The 10,372-nt window shown below is 45.4% G+C and overlaps 1 long non-coding RNA gene across 1 annotated transcript; it reads left to right on the forward strand.

Moving 5' to 3' along the window:
- Nucleotides 1-5,377: 5,377 nt before the first annotated feature.
- LOC136627081 (uncharacterized) lies at nt 5,378-10,081 on the forward strand. The gene is made up of 3 exons (XR_010792748.1): nt 5,378-5,441; nt 5,681-6,182; nt 9,409-10,081. It is a non-coding gene; the product is annotated as an uncharacterized lncRNA (long non-coding RNA).
- Nucleotides 10,082-10,372: the final 291 nt, after the last annotated feature.

A 10,372-nucleotide genomic window follows, 5' to 3' on the forward strand; every position in this document is an offset into this window, starting at 1 on the left:
ACCTCGTCTCCTCTTAATCCGCAAGCAAACGCTGACGTTGCTGCGCCGATCCTGAAAGAATGCGTGCCAAACTCGCTGGGCTCGAAACCTAATCGCTTCAAGCATGTGCGCATAACCGCCCCAAACTGGAACTTGGTCAGTGGGGCTCCTGAAGCATGCGCCAATAGTTGTCCTTTTCCGCTGTGCCGTGACAAAAACTGTCTCAGCAACGCCACAGGACACGCCGCTGTCCCCAACGCCGTCAAGCGCAGCCACTCGCCTGCGCCATACACATCAGTCTTGGAATTTTTGATGCATAGCTTTATATCATCTGTACTGCATAGAACATCCTCGAAACGCAACCCCCCAGCTTCCTACAGCTGGGAGCCACTATTTCACTCAGTCTCAATGCCGCGAAAAACGCTAACGAAAACGCCACCCGAAAGAGCAGCACCTCGCTTTCATCTTTGCACACTGCTCCCAAAACGTTCAGCATCGCCTTTAACAGCTCAAATGTTATTGGCCGCCTGTCGTCTCTTGACGACCCTTCTTTTTTCCAACCTTTAAGAATCTGTCCGAAGACAAACTCCTTTGTCACATCACGCCGTCCGTGCAGGCGCAACAAAAACGCAATGGCCGATAAGTGCTTGCGCGCCGAGCTCGCCGATGCACCCCGACGCCGCAGCTCCGCTATCACGTCTAATGTCACCGCTCTTGCCCGCGCTCCCTCAGGGAATTGTCCCCCTGCTGCCATCAACCACCTTTTCCATATAGCATTATATCGCTTCCACGTCGATTCCGCAACGGAGTTGCGAATCAGAGTCGTGAGCTCTCTTCTACTATCTCCCATAAGATCGCCGGGCAACATACCCCTTTGACATCCGCTGTCGGGTGGAGTTCCCTGAATCTCTCCATCTGGAAACGAGAAAGAGCGTCAGCCGTGTTATTGTTTACTCCGGGTACGTATCTCGCCTTCAGCTTAATATTACTCTGCAGGCATCGCAAGACCAAATGGCGTAAAACTGCCAAAACCAAGGGAGATCTGGACGTCTGCCTGTTCACCGCTGTCACTACTGCCTGGTTATCCGACCAGAAGCAGATATTCCTGTTTTCCAAAATCGGCCCCCAGATCTCCACCGCCACCATTAGCGGAAAAATCTCCAGCAGTGTTATGTTCTTCACCCACCGTCTTTCGAACCATTCTCTGGGCCATGGTGCACTGCACCAACTGTCCTCCAAAATTACACCGAAACCACAGGAGCCCGATGCATCCGACATCAGTCCCAGCTCCTCGTTTGCAACTTCCGCAGCTTGACAAATCACCTGACCATTAAACGTTTGAAGAAAGACTTGCCTTTCCTGTCCTAATCTCCCGCCCCCCAGTCCCTCGCTCCTACGCTACCTGCTTTGTAGCTATCTAATCCGCACTGCAAACCTGCACTGTGAATCCAACCTTCAGATCAGTTTCGGATTTTTGCTCTATTTGTCCTCTTTAAAGAGTCTTCATAAATGACTATTTTTCTAGGTGGTGCTGGCAGAAGACAACTCTACTCGGCAGAAGTTTGCTGTAAAAGTCATCGCCAAGAGAAGCCTGCTTACCGAAGGAGAGGACCGCGTGATGGTGGAGCGGCGGGTGCTACAACTTGCATCTGGCAGCCCCTTTCTTCTACATGGACAATTTGCTTTCCAGACAAAGGTACATTTATGACTACTTCCAAATGAACAAATACCAGTATATGTACCTGATGCTGTAGTGATACAAAGTATCTGCGAGCCGTGCAACAGTAAGACATTTCCATCCACAGAGATCTTGGGCTGACATAGCAATAGTCACAATGGGCCCCACTTTCCACTGAGGGGCCATTAAATATACAATGCCTTTATTATAATGAATGCCCGCTATTCAGTTTGTAGGTGTACAATGCTATGCTTATTAATGTCCTAGTATATCTGTACAGGGATATGGGAGCCGGGAGTCTATGGATGTCAAGGTGAACAACAGTAACAAGCACAACCGAAAATACCAAAAACTGGGTGCTACACATGTGCAAGAACTCTAATCAAAGTTCTAGAGACACAAATTGAACAGCAAAAAACCTAATACAAACATAGAAGCGAACCACAGGGGTACGTGCAAACATCGGGGGTCAATCTGCTGATTTTCACTGCGGACGTCACTCATTACCTTGAATGAAATCCACAATGAAAATCCATCCCTTTCCTGTGACAGATGACGCATGCTGCATGACTATCCTCCACTGCAGGTTGTTTCCATTGTTAGTGAATGGGGTTTGTTAAAAGCCCTCTCATTTACATGTACTGCACATTGTTGGAGAATGTCGGTGCACATTCCGTAGCTGAAACTCCACAGCGTCTGAACTCACCAGCCGTCACGTTGGTTCAGTGAGCACTGCAGTGATTGGCTGACAGCAGTGCTCGCTGGCAAATCAGAGCCATCGCTTCCTGGAGGCGGGATTTATGAACGCTGCAAACAGGAAGTGATGATCTGTCAGCGGCCAAGGAGTGCAGGAAGCCCGGCGGAACTACGGAACTTCGCAGACCATCGGGAGGAACCCGGACCACGGCTAAAAGCTTAGTATTAATAAGACATCCCCCGAAAAGAAAACCCTGTGCCTGTTTTGGGGCACAAATTATTATAAGACAGGGTCTTATTTTCAGAGCATCATGGTATTGAATAGTTACTATTTGCAACCAGGCTCCTAAGCTGGGGGTCTGCAGACCCCCCTTTCTACAATACAGGCTGCTCTCATTGTAATTAGTTTGTAACTGTCTCTCACATAGCATGCTGAATGGCAGCTTGTGTCACTTGAAATTAAAGGGCTTGCCCAGTTACTGGAAACTCCTCTTCAATAAGACCCCCTGTATTAAAACAATAAATTGTGATATACTTACCCCTCTGCAGCCTCCGGGATCCAGCCCTTGAGCCCGCTGCATTCCCGGTGATGCTTGTGACAGATGATGTCACAGGAAACCACATGATAACTGCAGCCAATGAAAGCTCAGTACAGTTTTGTTGCCATAAAAGAAATTAAATTAATATCCCTCTGGTGCCAAGAATTTTGAAAATTTAATATTCCAGGTTAAAAGCAGTAAAACTTAATAAAAACTATATAAGCTTGCTAATCGCCATTATCGTACCGACCCACAGAATAACGTTGTGTCACAGTAAGATCTGCAGGATAATGGCATCAGTGTGTTTTATCATTTCACCACACTTACAAATGTAACAATGTTCCCATACATTATATAGTAGACTAAATGATACCATTAAAAACACAACCCGTCTCGCAAAATAAGAAGCCCTCATATGGCGAAAAAATGTATGTATTGAAAATAGGGATGAAGAAGTGAGAATAAAAACATGAAAAGTGGGCGGTCCTTCAGGGGTTAAAGGGAAAAGGGTTTTGTGTAAAAAATCTGTGAATGTAGGCAAACGGTTTGTAAATAGTCTATGGATGCCACTGCGAATGAGATGGCGTCTTCTCTATGATGCAAACATGAAAGCCTTATATGTACATTATTAGTGAAACTAGATGGAGAACGGCTGCTGTATGAGGTATAAGCTACACCTCTCCTGGGGCCGGGCTGCAGCCTTATTATCACCAGTACTGAGCTTACTGATCCATCATACATGTAACTGTCCCATCCCCCCCGTCGTCATATAGTCTACATCTATGATGGAGAAATAACTGAGAATGGCCTCTGTATAACATAGTAACATAGTATGTGAGGCTGAATGAAGACAAGGTCCATCTAGGTCAGCCCTGTTGATCCAGAGGAAGGCAAATAATCCCAAGAGGCAGAAGCCAATTAGCCCTTTCGGGGGGAAAATTCCTTCCTGACTCCATAATGGCAGTCAGAATAATCCCTGGATCAACCTCTGATAGTTCCTGTCTGTATAGAATGAAGACGCTGCAATCATTTGGTAACTTGATCCTAGACATTCACATTCTTGTATCGCTCTTCTGTATGGCAGGACCTGGTGCTGCTCGGAATGGAATACATCAACTGCGGAGACTTCGATGAACTTCTACAGCGGAAGGGGTGTCTCGACAGCCCCTGTGCACGGTAATGTAGTCGTAAGCTAATAAACATCTCCCTGTAGGTTATACATGAAGAGGACAGTACATGAGTGAAGTTACCCTTACACGGGGCAATTATCGCTGGAAGCAGCCAATTCAGGCAATAGCCGTCCCGTGTACTGGGTATGGAGCGAGAAATCGATCAGTGGTCAGAGTCACTTAGCAGAACTAAAAACCAAGCGACTATCGGCCGTGTAAACCGGCAATCGTTCTACAATGCATGACTGCCTGTTTACTGTGAATGGAGGCGGCGGGTCAGCATGATCTTCAACCACTCAGCCTCCATTCACAGAACGACTATCACTGCTTGTAAAGCACAGGGGCGATAGTTGGGCGGCTCTTCATGGAATGGCTGTTGGGCGCTTATGTAACCTATAGTAGTCCTGTGTAAAGGAACCTTTAGATTGTTAGCCTTACTGCCCACATACAAGCTCCAATGATGGACTCCATTCATTAAGGGACTGTACATAGAATAGAGTGTTATACTCAGAAGCTGCAACTATACTCTCCATTTATAGGATGTTAGCAGGGGCGTAGCTAAAGGCTCATGGGCCCGGGTGCAAAAGATTATCTTGGGCCACCCAACTTCTCTTAACTGCTTAACGCAGAGGCGTAACTTAAAGCTCCTGGGCCCCAATGTAAAACCTGTAACAGGGCCCCCAAATATAATGCTTTATTCATAGTACTGGACTCCCTATATGGAGAAGAGAATATATAGTTATGTCAGTGGATGTTAGTACTGAAACACTTTGTAAAAAGACTTTTATCCAATTCTAGGCTTATTACTCTCTATATGGTCTGAACCTGTAGATCATGGATCTCACATAGTAATAGCAGCATCTCTTATACATAACTCTAAGTCACACAGTGCTTGCATAGGACTGCACCTAAAGCAGGGAAATGGCTGTTCTTGTATATCGGCACTGTTTGGCGGCCATTAATCTGCAAAAAGAAAAAAAATAGTTCCATGCTCCACCGCATGTAACATTATATTGCATTGCTCCGGTGGATGCTATATCTTCTCGAGGCTCTATAGGGTGTCGCACAGAGAGCCCACTGATCTATAACACAAACACATATGGCGCTGCCCTGTGCAGGAGTCCTCATCCCCATGTTTGTAGTATGCAGAATAAGATAGGATTAGAGAACATGTAGCATGAAGAATGAGATGTGTGATCCCTGCAGTCTATAGTAATAACCTCACATGGTGGATCTTCTGCTCTTCTGTACTATGTGTTCTTCAGAGCTTTCTGTCAGCCTCCAGATACTAATTCTCTTCTATCCCCTTCGTGCCAGTTTCTACGCAGCGGAACTTGTATGCGGTATCCAACACCTGCATGCGAAGGGCATCGTCCACCGGTAAATATATTCTTGTCTTTTTTAGGTGTGATGGACTCAGGCCGGGTCTGTAATCCCAGATTATATTATAGTAGATGGTTTGGAATCTGATATAAAACATACTTAGATATATTAATTCTGGATGTTTGTGCGCACATTAGGTAACATCTTCATATATTTATAAAGTAAATCAGCTAATGGGACAGATTCTCTCTTAGCAGTATGAATGGGAATAAACCATTGTTTCCTCTACTTCACAGAGATCTCAAGCCGGATAACATCCTGGTTACTTCAGCGGGCCATCTAAAGATCGCCGACTTCGGGTTGGCCCTCGAGGACATCTATGGAGACCGCACAGCCTCCGGATATGCTGGAACGCCGGACTTCATGGCTCCTGAGATGCTGAGCGGGGAGGAGTACAATGCTGCCATCGACTGGTATGCCTTAGGTATCATTCTTAATATCATGGTTACCAGCAGGTCAAAGTATCATCGAGGACGATTTAATGCCTCCAACATCGAGGCGAAGAACATCATCAAGAAGGTGAATATATTCTCTATGTAGTACGTGTTATACTAGACCAGGACAGTAATAATAGTTCAAAGCACTAGATTATATTTTTTTCCTTTTTAGCTCCTCCGGGAAGATCCTACGACGCGCTTAGGGGTCCACGGTGACATCAGAGCCCAGAGGTTTTTCCGGCATATCAATTGGGATTTGGTAGAAGCCCTGCAGATGCGACCACCACACATTCCTGTACCAGTGAGTATAAGCAGAAATTGTATTGGTTCAGCTTGGTATGTTATAACGTCATAGTAGTACTAATGGGAGATGTCTATGCCTCACTATGGTGCTAGACATGGGCTGTAGCCCTAATATCACCTCTATGAGCTTCCTTGGTCTATATACTGTATATGTCTATGCCTCACTATGGTGCTAGACGTGGGCTGTAGCCCTAATATCACCTTTATGAGCTTCCTTGGTCTATATACTGTATATGTCTATGCCTCACTATGGTGCTAGACGTGGGCTGTAGCCCTAATATCACCTTTATGAGCTTCCTTGGTGTATATACTGTATATGTCTATGCCTCACTATGGTGCTAGACGTGGGCTGTAGCCCTAATATCACCTTTATGAGCTTCCTTGGTGTATATACTGTATATGTCTATGCCTCACTATGGTGCTAGACGTAGACTGTAGCCCTAATATCACCTTTATGAGCTTCCTTGGTGTATATACTGTATATGTCTATGCCTCACTATGGTGCTAGACGTGGGCTGTAGCCCTAATATCACCATTATGAGCTTCCTTGGTGTATATACTGTATATGTCTAAGCCTCACTATGGTGCTAGACATGGGCTGTAGCCCTAATATCACGTTTATGAGCTTCCTTGGTGTATATACTGTATATGTCTAAGCCTCACTATGGTGCTAGACGTGGGCTGTAGCCCTAATATCACCTTTATCAGCTTCCTTGGTGTATATACTGTATATGTCTAAGCCTCACTATGGTGCTAGACGTGGGCTGTAGCCCTAATATCACCGTTATGAGCTTCCTTGGTGTATATACTGTATATGTCTAAGCCTCACTATGGTGCTAGACGTGGGCTGTAGCCCTAATATCACCTTTATGAGCTTCCTTGGTCTATATACTGTATATGTCTATGCCTCAGTATGGTGCTAGACATGGGCTATAGCCCTAATATCACCTTTATAAGCTTCCTTGGTGTATATACGGTATATGTCTATGCCTCACTATGGTGCTAGACATGGGCTGTAGCCCTAATATCACCTTTATAAGCTTCCTTGGTGTATATACGGTATATGTCTATGCCTCACTATGGTGCTAGACATGGGCTGTAGCCCTAATATCACCGCTATGAGCTTCCTTGGTGTATATACTGTATATGTCTATGCCTCACTATGGTGCTAGACGTGGACTGTAGCCCTAATATCACCTTTATGAGCTTCCTTGGTCTATATACTGTATATGTCTATGCCTCACTATGGTGCTAGACATGGGCTGTAGCCCTAATATCACCTTTATGAGCTTCCTTGGTGTATATACTGTATATGTCTATGCCTCACTATGGTGCTAGACGTGGACTGTAGCCCTAATATCACCTTTATGAGCTTCCTTGGTGTATATACTGTATATGTCTATGCCTCACTATGGTGCTAGACGTGGGCTGTAGCCCTAATATCACCTTTATCAGCTTCCTTGGTGTATATACTGTATATGTCCTGAATGTTTAGGCTGTAATATTGTTTAGGAAGAACACTTGAATTTCTGTGACTCTCAGTGATAACTTACAATAACCTGATTTAGGCCACTTTCATACGGGAGATTTTTCCATCTGACTTTCGAACCGATTTTTTTGGTTAGAAAGTTGGACAAAAATGAAACGGATTCATTAGAACGGGTATATTTACGGGGGACTTTTTTCTACTCGTATGAATAGTTCATGGAAAATAGAATTTACAGCATGTCCCATTCCTGCCTCGTTTTTGAACAAGAATAGCACATGATAATGTGTGATGTCTGGCACATCGGACAGCGCATGGATGGTGTGTCTGTGTGCCGGCTGATGTGAGTTCCATGTAAGAATCTTAGACACAAGTTTAAGTTTGTCCGTGTGCGAGTAGTCTTAGGCCCAATGCCCACGGGCGTATTTGCACTACGGGATCTGGAGCAAATACTGCCCATAGGACATGCTAAGCAAAACACTTTTCCATGCCCACGAGCGGAAATAAACTGCGATTTTCTGCTGCCGGGGGAAAAAAATCGCAGCATGTCCTATTCTAGTGTGAGGCTCGTACGGGCAAATTCCATTGTAGTCAATGGAAGCTGCCCATCCTGCAGCGAGTGGCCACACATCTGCATCATCGCCGGTGCAAGAGATCTGCACTGCGCATGTGTGGCGGCACACCAGCCGGCACATCTACAGCAAAGAAAGAAGACAGCAGACAGGTAAGCCAGGGGTCACCGCTGGGGAACAAGGTCTGATTCCATTACGAGATCTCACAGTCGGATTCCTCCCCGGCCGTCTGCATTTGGCCTTAGGGCTCAGTCAGACGAGTGTCCTTTTTGCGCAAAAAAAAGTGTTGCATGCATGTGCAAAATGCACCTGACTGTAGCTCCATGCCCATTGCTTTCAATGACGCTGCCTCTGATTGGCTGAACGCTGTAACCAATCACAGGCAGCACTCACCTGTCATTCAATGAATGGCTGAGCGCTGCCTGTGATTGGCTGAGCGCTCAGCCAATCAGACACAGCTCTTTTAGGAAGCGGGGATTTTTAAATCCCCGGCCAGGTGAAAGTGCTTCAGAGCAGTGCCGGCAGTCAGCGAGAACATGCGCCAGAGCTGCACAGCAGTAGAGAGGCGATGTATATATATATATATATATATATATATATATATATATATATACACACACATATACATACACATTTTTTTTTTTACACCAGCTTCTGTTTCAAGCCCTTCCCCGAAAGTCACTGTGGGGGTTGACTGCATCGCATTGCTTTCAATGGGGCCAGCGGCAGTAGCAACGGCCCCATTGAAAGCAATGGGATGGCATTATGGTCCTTTGCCACAGCTGTGACAGCTTCATCCCCACAGGGAGTCCCCTTGTCACTGAACACTGTGACAGTGCTGTGTTTAGTGATAAGGGGACTCTCCGTGGGGAATCTTTCTGCGTCGCACGGACCCACCCAGGGCACGGATGTCCTATCTTTTAGAAGTATGAGTATTTTGCGCCTGTAAAAGACGGACATGTGAACAAATCATAGGGAGCCACTGGCTCTATCAGACATGCCCTTTTTTGCGCACATAGGCGAAAGCAAAAAAAACGCTCGTCTGACTTTGCCCTTAGGGTGATAAATTTTTATACAGGAATTAGTTCGTTTTTTTGAACTGTAATCCAGTGCTGTCATGAGAAGTTATAATACCAGCTAAATCCCTATGCTTCCTCTTCTTATAGTCAAACAACATCCGGCACGGCTCCCGACCATTTAATCTCGAGAGGATGGAGGCAGCAGAAGCCCACCACTCGGCCATACCGGCAGACCACCAGGCCTTATTCACAGGGTTTTCATTTGTCAGCACTAACTGGAAAACCCTGGACAGCACACCGGCTCTTTAAGATCATCAGAGCCAGATCTCATAAGCCCCAAGAAGACCATCAAGAGAAGCAGAAGAACACCGATGATGTCATCAGGAGCAGCCCAGCAATTCCATCAGACCAAGCTGGATGATTACTGCCATGTCTACATCTGGCATACAGGTGGTATACCTTTGTTTTTCTTTTAATATGTATGGCGTGAGGATGTGCCTGACCATGTCAGGCGCACCGCATGCGCAGAGTGCGTTGATATTATGGTACTATATATATAGTGTTACACTTTATATATACTCCATAAATGACTAAAAATACAATTACATTTACCAGTGACTACTGGTGAGTGTAATTTTATATTTCCCCCTCCTCTATGACATATATTAGTATTGTCATCGATGACGGGGAAATAAGGAGAGAGATGGCCGGCTATTAAGGGGTGGAGGAGGCCGGACCCTTTTTTTTTTTTCTTTTTATGTATGGTATTAGGATGTGCCTGACCATGTCAGACGCACCACATGCCCAATATAGGATGATATTATGATACTCTATGTATAGTGTCCCCGTATACATAGACTTCATAAGATATTAATGCTGCAATTACATTTACCGCTGACTACCGGTGAGTGTAATTTCATATTTCTCCCTCTTCTATGACATTGTTTAGTTTTGTCACCGGCGATGGGGAAATAAGGAGAGAGATGGCCGGCTATTAAGGGGTGGAGGAGGCCGGACCCTTTTTTTTTTTTCTTTTTATGTATGGTATTAGGATGTGCCTGACCATGTCAGACGCACCACATGCCCAATATAGGATGATATTATGATACTC

The sequence above is a fragment of the Eleutherodactylus coqui genome, chromosome 5, assembly GCF_035609145.1.
Source record: "Eleutherodactylus coqui strain aEleCoq1 chromosome 5, aEleCoq1.hap1, whole genome shotgun sequence".
Lineage (NCBI taxonomy): Eukaryota > Metazoa > Chordata > Amphibia > Anura > Eleutherodactylidae > Eleutherodactylus > Eleutherodactylus coqui.